Genomic DNA, 13473 nt, shown 5'->3' on the forward strand with positions numbered 1-13473 from the left:
TTAAGGACCAACGAGAATCCAACTAAAACCCAACGGAGACCCCAAAACAAGTCGAAAACACCCCAAACAAGAACAGGATAACCCCTAAAAAAGAAAGAAAACCCCAAAAACCATAGATCCACCCCAAAAACACACTAAACCTACCTGATGTTCTCCAAATCCCAAAGTCCACTCCCAACAAACTTAAAACACATTAGGAAATCAACGAAACGCAACGGAAACCCCAAAACACGTCAAAAACACCACAAAAAAAAAGCGGGATCACCCCCAAAACCGAAAGAAAACCCTAAAAGCCGTTGATCCACCCCAAAAGTCACCCTAAACCTACCTGATGTTCTCCAATACCCACAATTTACACGTTTTCACCATGATGAACAACAAGAACCCAACAAAAACCAACGGAGACCCCAAAATATGTCAAAAACACCCCAAAAATGAACGGGACCACCCCAAAACCAGAAGAAAACGCTAAAAAAACAGAAGAATTCAACCAAAACCATAGATTCACCACCCAGAAAAACTTAAACTCACCTGCTATTCTCCAAAACCCACAATTTACACTTTTCCAACATGATGACCACGGAAAACCCAATGAAACCCAACGGAGACCCCAAAACACGTCAAAAACTTGCCAAAAAACAACTGGATCACTAGAAAAAAACAGAAGAAAACCCTAAAAACCATGAATCTGCCCCAAAAGTCCTCATAAACCTACCTGATGTTCTCCAAAACCCACAATTTACACTTTTCCACCATGATGACCACGGAAAACCCAACGAAACCCAACGGAGAACCCAAAACACGTCCAAAACACCCCAAACAAGAACAGGATCACCCCCAAAAACGAAAGAAAACCCCAAAAAGCACGGATCCAATCCCAAAACCACTCTAAACGTACCTGATGTTCTCCAAATCCAAATGTCCACTCCCAACCACCATAAAACCCATTAGGAACTCAACGAAACCCAACGGAAACCCCAAAAACACCTCAAAAACACCCCAAAAAAGAACTGGATCAGAAGAAAAAACACCAAACACTATGAATTTCCCCGCAAAACCACCCTAAACTCACCTGATCTTCTTCAAAACCCACAATCCACTCCCATTTACCTTAAGGACCAACGAGAATCCAACTAAAACCCAACGGAGACCCCAAAACAAGTCAAAAACACCCCAAACAAGAACGGAATCACCCCCAAAACTGGAAGAAAATCCCCCCAAAAACATAGATCCACCCCAAAACGACACTAAACCTACCTGATGTTCTCCAAAACCCACAATTTACACTTTTCCAACATGATGACCAACAAGAACCCAACAAAACCCAACGGAGACCCCAAAACACATCAAAAACACACCAAAAAAGAACGGGATCACCCCAGAAAAACAGAAAAAAAAAAACCCAAACACCATGAATCCACCCCAAAAGTCCCCCTAAACCTACCTGATGTTCTCCAAAACCCACAATTTACCCTTTTCCACCATGATGCCAACGGAAAACCCAACGAAACCCAACGGAGAACCCAAAACACGTCAAAAACACCCCAAACAAGAACGGAATCACCCCCAAAACTGGAAGAAAATCCCCCAAAAACATAGATCCACCCCAAAAACACACTAAACCTACCTGATGTTCTCCAAATCCCAAAGTCCACTCCCAACAAACTTAAAACACATTAGGAAATCAACGAAACGCAACGGAAACCCCAAAACACGTCAAAAACACCACAAAAAAAAGCGGGATCACCCCCAAAACCGAAAGAAAACCCTAAAAGCCGTTGATCCACCCCAAAAGTCCCCCTAAACCTACCTGATGTTCTCCAATACCCACAATATACACGTTTTCACCATGATGAACAACAAGAACCCAACAAAAACCAACGGAGACCCCAAAATATGTCAAAAACACCCCAAAAAGGAATGGGACCACCCCAAAAACAGAAGAAAACGCTAAAAAAACAGAAGAATTCAACCAAAACCATAGATTCACCACCCAGAAAAACTTAAACTCACCTGCTATTCTCCAAAACCCACAATTTACACTTTTCCAACATGATGACCACGGAAAACCCAATGAAACCCAACGGAGACCCCAAAACACGTCAAAAACTTGCCAAAAAACAACTGGATCACTAGAAAAAAACAGAAGAAAACCCTAAAAACCATGAATCTGCCCCAAAAGTCCTCATAAACCTACCTGATGTTCTCCAAAACCCACAATTTACACTTTTCCACCATGATGACCACGGAAAACCCAACGAAACCCAACGGAGAACCCAAAACACGTCCAAAACACCCCAAACAAGAACAGGATCACCCCCAAAAACGAAAGAAAACCCCAAAAAGCACGGATCCAATCCCAAAACCACTCTAAACGTACCTGATGTTCTCCAAATCCAAATGTCCACTCCCAACCACCATAAAACCCATTAGGAACTCAACGAAACCCAACGGAAACCCCAAAAACACCTCAAAAACACCCCAAAAAAGAACTGGATCAGAAGAAAAAACACCAAACACTATGAATTTCCCCGCAAAACCACCCTAAACTCACCTGATCTTCTTCAAAACCCACAATCCACTCCCATTTACCTTAAGGACCAACGAGAATCCAACTAAAACCCAACGGAGACCCCAAAACAAGTCAAAAACACCCCAAACAAGAACGGAATCACCCCCAAAACTGGAAGAAAATCCCCCCAAAAACATAGATCCACCCCAAAACGACACTAAACCTACCTGATGTTCTCCAAAACCCACAATTTACACTTTTCCAACATGATGACCAACAAGAACCCAACAAAACCCAACGGAGACCCCAAAACACATCAAAAACACACCAAAAAAGAACGGGATCACCCCAGAAAAACAGAAAAAAAAAACCCAAACACCATGAATCCACCCCAAAAGTCCCCCTAAACCTACCTGATGTTCTCCAAAACCCACAATTTACCCTTTTCCACCATGATGCCAACGGAAAACCCAACGAAACCCAACGGAGAACCCAAAACACGTCAAAAACACCCCAAACAAGAACGGAATCACCCCCAAAACTGGAAGAAAATCCCCCAAAAACATAGATCCACCCCAAAAACACACTAAACCTACCTGATGTTCTCCAAATCCCAAAGTCCACTCCCAACAAACTTAAAACACATTAGGAAATCAACGAAACGCAACGGAAACCCCAAAACACGTCAAAAACACCACAAAAAAAAGCGGGATCACCCCCAAAACCGAAAGAAAACCCTAAAAGCCGTTGATCCACCCCAAAAGTCCCCCTAAACCTACCTGATGTTCTCCAATACCCACAATTTACACGTTTTCACCATGATGAACAACAAGAACCCAACAAAAACCAACGGAGACCCCAAAATATGTCAAAAACACCCCAAAAAGGAATGGGACCACCCCAAAAACAGAAGAAAACGCTAAAAAAACAGAAGAATTCAACCAAAACCATAGATTCACCACCCAGAAAAACTTAAACTCACCTGCTATTCTCCAAAACCCACAATTTACACTTTTCCAACATGATGACCACGGAAAACCCAATGAAACCCAACGGAGACCCCAAAACACGTCAAAAACTTGCCAAAAAACAACTGGATCACTAGAAAAAAACAGAAGAAAACCCTAAAAACCATGAATCTGCCCCAAAAGTCCTCATAAACCTACCTGATGTTCTCCAAAACCCACAATTTACACTTTTCCACCATGATGACCACGGAAAACCCAACGAAACCCAACGGAGAACCCAAAACACGTCCAAAACACCCCAAACAAGAACAGGATCACCCCCAAAAACGAAAGAAAACCCCAAAAAGCACGGATCCAATCCCAAAACCACTCTAAACGTACCTGATGTTCTCCAAATCCAAATGTCCACTCCCAACCACCGTAAAACCCATTAGGAACTCAACGAAACCCAACGGAAACCCCAAAAACACCTCAAAAACACCCCAAAAAAGAACTGGATCAGAAGAAAAAACACCAAACACTATGAATTTCCCCGCAAAACCACCCTAAACTCACCTGATCTTCTTCAAAACACACAATCCACTCCCATTTCCCTTAACGACCAACGAGAATCCAAATAAACCCAACAGAGACCACAAAAAGGGTCAAAAACACCCCAAACAAGAACGGAATCACCCCCAAAACTGGAAGAAAATCCCCCCAAAAACATAGATCCACCCCAAAACGACACTAAACCTACCTGATGTTCTCCAAAACCCACAATTTACACTTTTCCAACATGATGACCAACAAGAACCCAGCAAAACCCAACGGAGACCCCAAAACACGTCAAAAACACCCCAAACAAGAACGGAATCACCCCCAAAACTGGAAGAAAATCCCCCAAAAACATAGATCCACCCCAAAAGTCCCCCTAAACCTACCTGATGTTCTCCAAATCCCAAAGTCCACTCCCAACAAACTTAAAACACATTAGGAAATCAACGAAACGCAACGGAAACCCCAAAACACGTCAAAAACACCACAAAAAAAAGCGGGATCACCCCCAAAACCGAAAGAAAACCCTAAAAGCCGTTGATCCACCCCAAAAGTCCCCCTAAACCTACCTGATGTTCTCCAATACCCACAATTTACACGTTTTCACCATGATGAACAACAAGAACCCAACAAAAACCAACGGAGACCCCAAAATATGTCAAAAACACCCCAAAAAGGAATGGGACCACCCCAAAAACAGAAGAAAACGCTAAAAAAACAGAAGAATTCAACCAAAACCATAGATTCACCACCCAGAAAAACTTAAACTCACCTGCTATTCTCCAAAACCCACAATTTACACTTTTCCAACATGATGACCACGGAAAACCCAATGAAACCCAACGGAGACCCCAAAACACGTCAAAAACTTGCCAAAAAACAACTGGATCACTAGAAAAAAACAGAAGAAAACCCTAAAAACCATGAATCTGCCCCAAAAGTCCTCATAAACCTACCTGATGTTCTCCAAAACCCACAATTTACACTTTTCCACCATGATGACAACGGAAAACCCAACGAAACCCAACGGAGAACCCAAAACACGTCCAAAACACCCCAAACAAGAACAGGATCACCCCCAAAAACGAAAGAAAACCCCAAAAAGCACGGATCCAATCCCAAAACCACTCTAAACGTACCTGATGTTCTCCAAATCCAAATGTCCACTCCCAACCACCATAAAACCCATTAGGAACTCAACGAAACCCAACGGAAACCCCAAAAACACCTCAAAAACACCCCAAAAAAGAACTGGATCAGAAGAAAAAACACCAAACACTATGAATTTCCCCGCAAAACCACCCTAAACTCACCTGATCTTCTTCAAAACCCACAATCCACTCCCATTTACCTTAAGGACCAACGAGAATCCAACTAAAACCCAACGGAGACCCCAAAACAAGTCAAAAACACCCCAAACAAGAACGGAATCACCCCCAAAACTGGAAGAAAATCCCCCCAAAAACATAGATCCACCCCAAAACGACACTAAACCTACCTGATGTTCTCCAAAACCCACAATTTACACTTTTCCAACATGATGACCAACAAGAACCCAACAAAACCCAACGGAGACCCCAAAACACATCAAAAACACACCAAAAAAGAACGGGATCACCCCAGAAAAACAGAAAAAAAAAACCCCAAACACCATGAATCCACCCCAAAAGTCCCCCTAAACCTACCTGATGTTCTCCAAAACCCACAATTTACCCTTTTCCACCATGATGCCAACGGAAAACCCAACGAAACCCAACGGAGAACCCAAAACACGTCAAAAACACCCCAAACAAGAACGGAATCACCCCCAAAACTGGAAGAAAATCCCCCAAAAACATAGATCCACCCCAAAAACACACTAAACCTACCTGATGTTCTCCAAATCCCAAAGTCCACTCCCAACAAACTTAAAACACATTAGGAAATCAACGAAACGCAACGGAAACCCCAAAACACGTCAAAAACACCACAAAAAAAAGCGGGATCACCCCCAAAACCGAAAGAAAACCCTAAAAGCCGTTGATCCACCCCAAAAGTCCCCCTAAACCTACCTGATGTTCTCCAATACCCACAATTTACACGTTTTCACCATGATGAACAACAAGAACCCAACAAAAACCAACGGAGACCCCAAAATATGTCAAAAACACCCCAAAAAGGAATGGGACCACCCCAAAAACAGAAGAAAACGCTAAAAAAACAGAAGAATTCAACCAAAACCATAGATTCACCACCCAGAAAAACTTAAACTCACCTGCTATTCTCCAAAACCCACAATTTACACTTTTCCAACATGATGACCACGGAAAACCCAATGAAACCCAACGGAGACCCCAAAACACGTCAAAAACTTGCCAAAAAACAACTGGATCACTAGAAAAAAACAGAAGAAAACCCTAAAAACCATGAATCTGCCCCAAAAGTCCTCATAAACCTACCTGATGTTCTCCAAAACCCACAATTTACACTTTTCCAACATGATGACCACGGAAAACCCAACGAAACCCAACGGAGAACCCAAAACACGTCCAAAACACCCCAAACAAGAACAGGATCACCCCCAAAAACGAAAGAAAACCCCAAAAAGCACGGATCCAATCCCAAAACCACTCTAAACGTACCTGATGTTCTCCAAATCCAAATGTCCACTCCCAACCACCATAAAACCCATTAGGAACTCAACGAAACCCAACGGAAACCCCAAAAACACCTCAAAAACACCCCAAAAAAGAACTGGATCAGAAGAAAAAACACCAAACACTATGAATTTCCCCGCAAAACCACCCTAAACTCACCTGATCTTCTTCAAAACCCACAATCCACTCCCATTTCCCTTAACGACCAACGAGAATCCAACTAAAACCCAACGGAGACCCCAAAACAAGTCAAAAACACCCCAAACAAGAACGGAATCACCCCCAAAACTGGAAGAAAATCCCCCCAAAAACATAGATCCACCCCAAAACGACACTAAACCTACCTGATGTTCTCCAAAACCCACAATTTACACTTTTCCAACATGATGACCAACAAGAACCCAGCAAAACACAACGGAGACCCCAAAACACGTCAAAAACACCCCAAACAAGAACGGAATCACCCCCAAAACTGGAAGAAAATCCCCCAAAAACATAGATCCACCCCAAAAGTCCCCCTAAACCTACCTGATGTTCTCCAAATCCCAAAGTCCACTCCCAACAAACTTAAAACACATTAGGAAATCAACGAAACGCAACGGAAACCCCAAAACACGTCAAAAACACCACAAAAAAAAGCGGGATCACCCCCAAAACCGAAAGAAAACCCTAAAAGCCGTTGATCCACCCCAAAAGTCCCCCTAAACCTACCTGATGTTCTCCAATACCCACAATTTACACGTTTTCACCATGATGAACAACAAGAACCCAACAAAAACCAACGGAGACCCCAAAATATGTCAAAAACACCCCAAAAAGGAATGGGACCACCCCAAAAACAGAAGAAAACGCTAAAAAAACAGAAGAATTCAACCAAAACCATAGATTCACCACCCAGAAAAACTTAAACTCACCTGCTATTCTCCAAAACCCACAATTTACACTTTTCCAACATGATGACCACGGAAAACCCAATGAAACCCAACGGAGACCCCAAAACACGTCAAAAACTTGCCAAAAAACAACTGGATCACTAGAAAAAAACAGAAGAAAACCCTAAAAACCATGAATCTGCCCCAAAAGTCCTCATAAACCTACCTGATGTTCTCCAAAACCCACAATTTACACTTTTCCACCATGATGACAACGGAAAACCCAACGAAACCCAACGGAGAACCCAAAACACGTCCAAAACACCCCAAACAAGAACAGGATCACCCCCAAAAACGAAAGAAAACCCCAAAAAGCACGGATCCAATCCCAAAACCACTCTAAACGTACCTGATGTTCTCCAAATCCAAATGTCCACTCCCAACCACCATAAAACCCATTAGGAACTCAACGAAACCCAACGGAAACCCCAAAAACACCTCAAAAACACCCCAAAAAAGAACTGGATCAGAAGAAAAAACACCAAACACTATGAATTTCCCCGCAAAACCACCCTAAACTCACCTGATCTTCTTCAAAACCCACAATCCACTCCCATTTACCTTAAGGACCAACGAGAATCCAACTAAAACCCAACGGAGACCCCAAAACAAGTCAAAAACACCCCAAACAAGAACGGAATCACCCCCAAAACTGGAAGAAAATCCCCCCAAAAACATAGATCCACCCCAAAACGACACTAAACCTACCTGATGTTCTCCAAAACCCACAATTTACACTTTTCCAACATGATGACCAACAAGAACCCAACAAAACCCAACGGAGACCCCAAAACACATCAAAAACACACCAAAAAAGAACGGGATCACCCCAGAAAAACAGAAAAAAAAAAAACCAAACACCATGAATCCACCCCAAAAGTCCCCCTAAACCTACCTGATGTTCTCCAAAACCCACAATTTACCCTTTTCCACCATGATGCCAACGGAAAACCCAACGAAACCCAACGGAGAACCCAAAACACGTCAAAAACACCCCAAACAAGAACGGAATCACCCCCAAAACTGGAAGAAAATCCCCCAAAAACATAGATCCACCCCAAAAACACACTAAACCTACCTGATGTTCTCCAAATCCCAAAGTCCACTCCCAACAAACTTAAAACACATTAGGAAATCAACGAAACGCAACGGAAACCCCAAAACACGTCAAAAACACCACAAAAAAAAGCGGGATCACCCCCAAAACCGAAAGAAAACCCTAAAAGCCGTTGATCCACTCCAAAAGTCACCCTAAACCTACCTGATGTTCTCCAATACCCACAATTTACACGTTTTCACCATGATGAACAACAAGAACCCAACAAAAACCAACGGAGACCCCAAAATATGTCAAAAACACCCCAAAAAGGAATGGGACCACCCCAAAAACAGAAGAAAACGCTAAAAAAACAGAAGAATTCAACCAAAACCATAGATTCACCACCCAGAAAAACTTAAACTCACCTGCTATTCTCCAAAACCCACAATTTACACTTTTCCAACATGATGACCACGGAAAACCCAATGAAACCCAACGGAGACCCCAAAACACGTCAAAAACTTGCCAAAAAACAACTGGATCACTAGAAAAAAACAGAAGAAAACCCTAAAAACCATGAATCTGCCCCAAAAGTCCTCATAAACCTACCTGATGTTCTCCAAAACCCACAATTTACACTTTTCCACCATGATGACAACGGAAAACCCAACGAAACCCAACGGAGAACCCAAAACACGTCCAAAACACCCCAAACAAGAACAGGATCACCCCCAAAAACGAAAGAAAACCCCAAAAAGCACGGATCCAATCCCAAAACCACTCTAAACGTACCTGATGTTCTCCAAATCCAAATGTCCACTCCCAACCACCATAAAACCCATTAGGAACTCAACGAAACCCAACGGAAACCCCAAAAACACCTCAAAAACACCCCAAAAAAGAACTGGATCAGAAGAAAAAACACCAAACACTATGAATTTCCCCGCAAAACCACCCTAAACTCACCTGATCTTCTTCAAAACCCACAATCCACTCCCATTTCCCTTAACGACCAACGAGAATCCAACTAAAACCCAACGGAGACCCCAAAACAAGTCAAAAACACCCCAAACAAGAACGGAATCACCCCCAAAACTGGAAGAAAATCCCCCCAAAAACATAGATCCACCCCAAAACGACACTAAACCTACCTGATGTTCTCCAAAACCCACAATTTACACTTTTCCAACATGATGACCAACAAGAACCCAACAAAACCGAACGGAGACCCCAAAACACATCAAAAACACACCAAAAAAGAACGGGATCACCCCAGAAAAACAGAAAAAAAAAAAACCAAACACCATGAATCCACCCCAAAAGTCCCCCTAAACCTACCTGATGTTCTCCAAAACCCACAATTTACCCTTTTCCACCATGATGCCAACGGAAAACCCAACGAAACCCAACGGAGAACCCAAAACACGTCAAAAACACCCCAAACAAGAACGGAATCACCCCCAAAACTGGAAGAAAATCCCCCAAAAACATAGATCCACCCCAAAAACACACTAAACCTACCTGATGTTCTCCAAATCCCAAAGTCCACTCCCAACAAACTTAAAACACATTAGGAAATCAACGAAACGCAACGGAAACCCCAAAACACGTCAAAAACACCACAAAAAAAAGCGGGATCACCCCCAAAACCGAAAGAAAACCCTAAAAGCCGTTGATCCACCCCAAAAGTCCCCCTAAACCTACCTGATGTTCTCCAATACCCACAATTTACACGTTTTCACCATGATGAACAACAAGAACCCAACAAAAACCAACGGAGACCCCAAAATATGTCAAAAACACCCCAAAAAGGAATGGGACCACCCCAAAAACAGAAGAAAACGCTAAAAAAACAGAAGAATTCAACCAAAACCATAGATTCACCACCCAGAAAAACTTAAACTCACCTGCTATTCTCCAAAACCCACAATTTACACTTTTCCAACATGATGACCACGGAAAACCCAATGAAACCCAACGGAGACCCCAAAACACGTCAAAAACTTGCCAAAAAACAACTGGATCACTAGAAAAAAACAGAAGAAAACCCTAAAAACCATGAATCTGCCCCAAAAGTCCTCATAAACCTACCTGATGTTCTCCAAAACCCACAATTTACACTTTTCCAACATGATGACCACGGAAAACCCAACGAAACCCAACGGAGAACCCAAAACACGTCCAAAACACCCCAAACAAGAACAGGATCACCCCCAAAAACGAAAGAAAACCCCAAAAAGCACGGATCCAATCCCAAAACCACTCTAAACGTACCTGATGTTCTCCAAATCCAAATGTCCACTCCCAACCACCATAAAACCCATTAGGAACTCAACGAAACCCAACGGAAACCCCAAAAACACCTCAAAAACACCCCAAAAAAGAACTGGATCAGAAGAAAAAACACCAAACACTATGAATTTCCCCGCAAAACCACCCTAAACTCACCTGATCTTCTTCAAAACCCACAATCCACTCCCATTTCCCTTAACGACCAACGAGAATCCAAATAAACCCAACAGAGACCACAAAAAGGGTCAAAAACACCCCAAACAAGAACGGAATCACCCCCAAAACTGGAAGAAAATCCCCCCAAAAACATAGATCCACCCCAAAACGACACTAAACCTACCTGATGTTCTCCAAAACCCACAATTTACACTTTTCCAACATGATGACCAACAAGAACCCAGCAAAACACAACGGAGACCCCAAAACACGTCAAAAACACCCCAAACAAGAACGGAATCACCCCCAAAACTGGAAGAAAATCCCCCAAAAACATAGATCCACCCCAAAAACACACTAAACCTACCTGATGTTCTCCAAATCCCAAAGTCCACTCCCAACAAACTTAAAACACATTAGGAAATCAACGAAACGCAACGGAAACCCCAAAACACGTCAAAAACACCACAAAAAAAAGCGGGATCACCCCCAAAACCGAAAGAAAACCCTAAAAGCCGTTGATCCACCCCAAAAGTCCCCCTAAACCTACCTGATGTTCTCCAATACCCACAATTTACACGTTTTCACCATGATGAACAACAAGAACCCAACAAAAACCAACGGAGACCCCAAAATATGTCAAAAACACCCCAAAAAGGAATGGGACCACCCCAAAAACAGAAGAAAACGCTAAAAAAACAGAAGAATTCAACCAAAACCATAGATTCACCACCCAGAAAAACTTAAACTCACCTGCTATTCTCCAAAACCCACAATTTACACTTTTCCAACATGATGACCACGGAAAACCCAATGAAACCCAACGGAGACCCCAAAACACGTCAAAAACTTGCCAAAAAACAACTGGATCACTAGAAAAAAACAGAAGAAAACCCTAAAAACCATGAATCTGCCCCAAAAGTCCTCATAAACCTACCTGATGTTCTCCAAAACCCACAATTTACACTTTTCCACCATGATGACAACGGAAAACCCAACGAAACCCAACGGAGAACCCAAAACACGTCCAAAACACCCCAAACAAGAACAGGATCACCCCCAAAAACGAAAGAAAACCCCAAAAAGCACGGATCCAATCCCAAAACCACTCTAAACGTACCTGATGTTCTCCAAATCCAAATGTCCACTCCCAACCACCATAAAACCCATTAGGAACTCAACGAAACCCAACGGAAACCCCAAAAACACCTCAAAAACACCCCAAAAAAGAACTGGATCAGAAGAAAAAACACCAAACACTATGAATTTCCCCGCAAAACCACCCTAAACTCACCTGATCTTCTTCAAAACCCACAATCCACTCCCATTTCCCTTAACGACCAACGAGAATCCAACTAAAACCCAACGGAGACCCCAAAACAAGTCAAAAACACCCCAAACAAGAACGGAATCACCCCCAAAACTGGAAGAAAATCCCCCCAAAAACATAGATCCACCCCAAAACGACACTAAACCTACCTGATGTTCTCCAAAACCCACAATTTACACTTTTCCAACATGATGACCAACAAGAACCCAACAAAACCGAACGGAGACCCCAAAACACATCAAAAACACACCAAAAAAGAACGGGATCACCCCAGAAAAACAGAAAAAAAAAAAACCAAACACCATGAATCCACCCCAAAAGTCCCCCTAAACCTACCTGATGTTCTCCAAAACCCACAATTTACCCTTTTCCACCATGATGCCAACGGAAAACCCAACGAAACCCAACGGAGAACCCAAAACACGTCAAAAACACCCCAAACAAGAACGGAATCACCCCCAAAACTGGAAGAAAATCCCCCAAAAACATAGATCCACCCCAAAAACACACTAAACCTACCTGATGTTCTCCAAATCCCAAAGTCCACTCCCAACAAACTTAAAACACATTAGGAAATCAACGAAACGCAACGGAAACCCCAAAACACGTCAAAAACACCACAAAAAAAAGCGGGATCACCCCCAAAACCGAAAGAAAACCCTAAAAGCCGTTGATCCACCCCAAAAGTCCCCCTAAACCTACCTGATGTTCTCCAATACCCACAATTTACACGTTTTCACCATGATGAACAACAAGAACCCAACAAAAACCAACGGAGACCCCAAAATATGTCAAAAACACCCCAAAAAGGAATGGGACCACCCCAAAAACAGAAGAAAACGCTAAAAAAACAGAAGAATTCAACCAAAACCATAGATTCACCACCCAGAAAAACTTAAACTCACCTGCTATTCTCCAAAACCCACAATTTACACTTTTCCAACATGATGACCACGGAAAACCCAATGAAACCCAACGGAGACCCCAAAACACGTCAAAAACACCCCAAAAAACAACTGGATCACTAGAAAAAAACAGAAGAAAACCCTAAAAACCATGAATCTGCCCCAA

Source organism: Aythya ferina, assembly GCF_964211825.1.
Source record: "Aythya ferina genome assembly, contig: HAP1_SCAFFOLD_74, whole genome shotgun sequence".
In the NCBI taxonomy this organism is placed as follows: domain Eukaryota; kingdom Metazoa; phylum Chordata; class Aves; order Anseriformes; family Anatidae; genus Aythya; species Aythya ferina.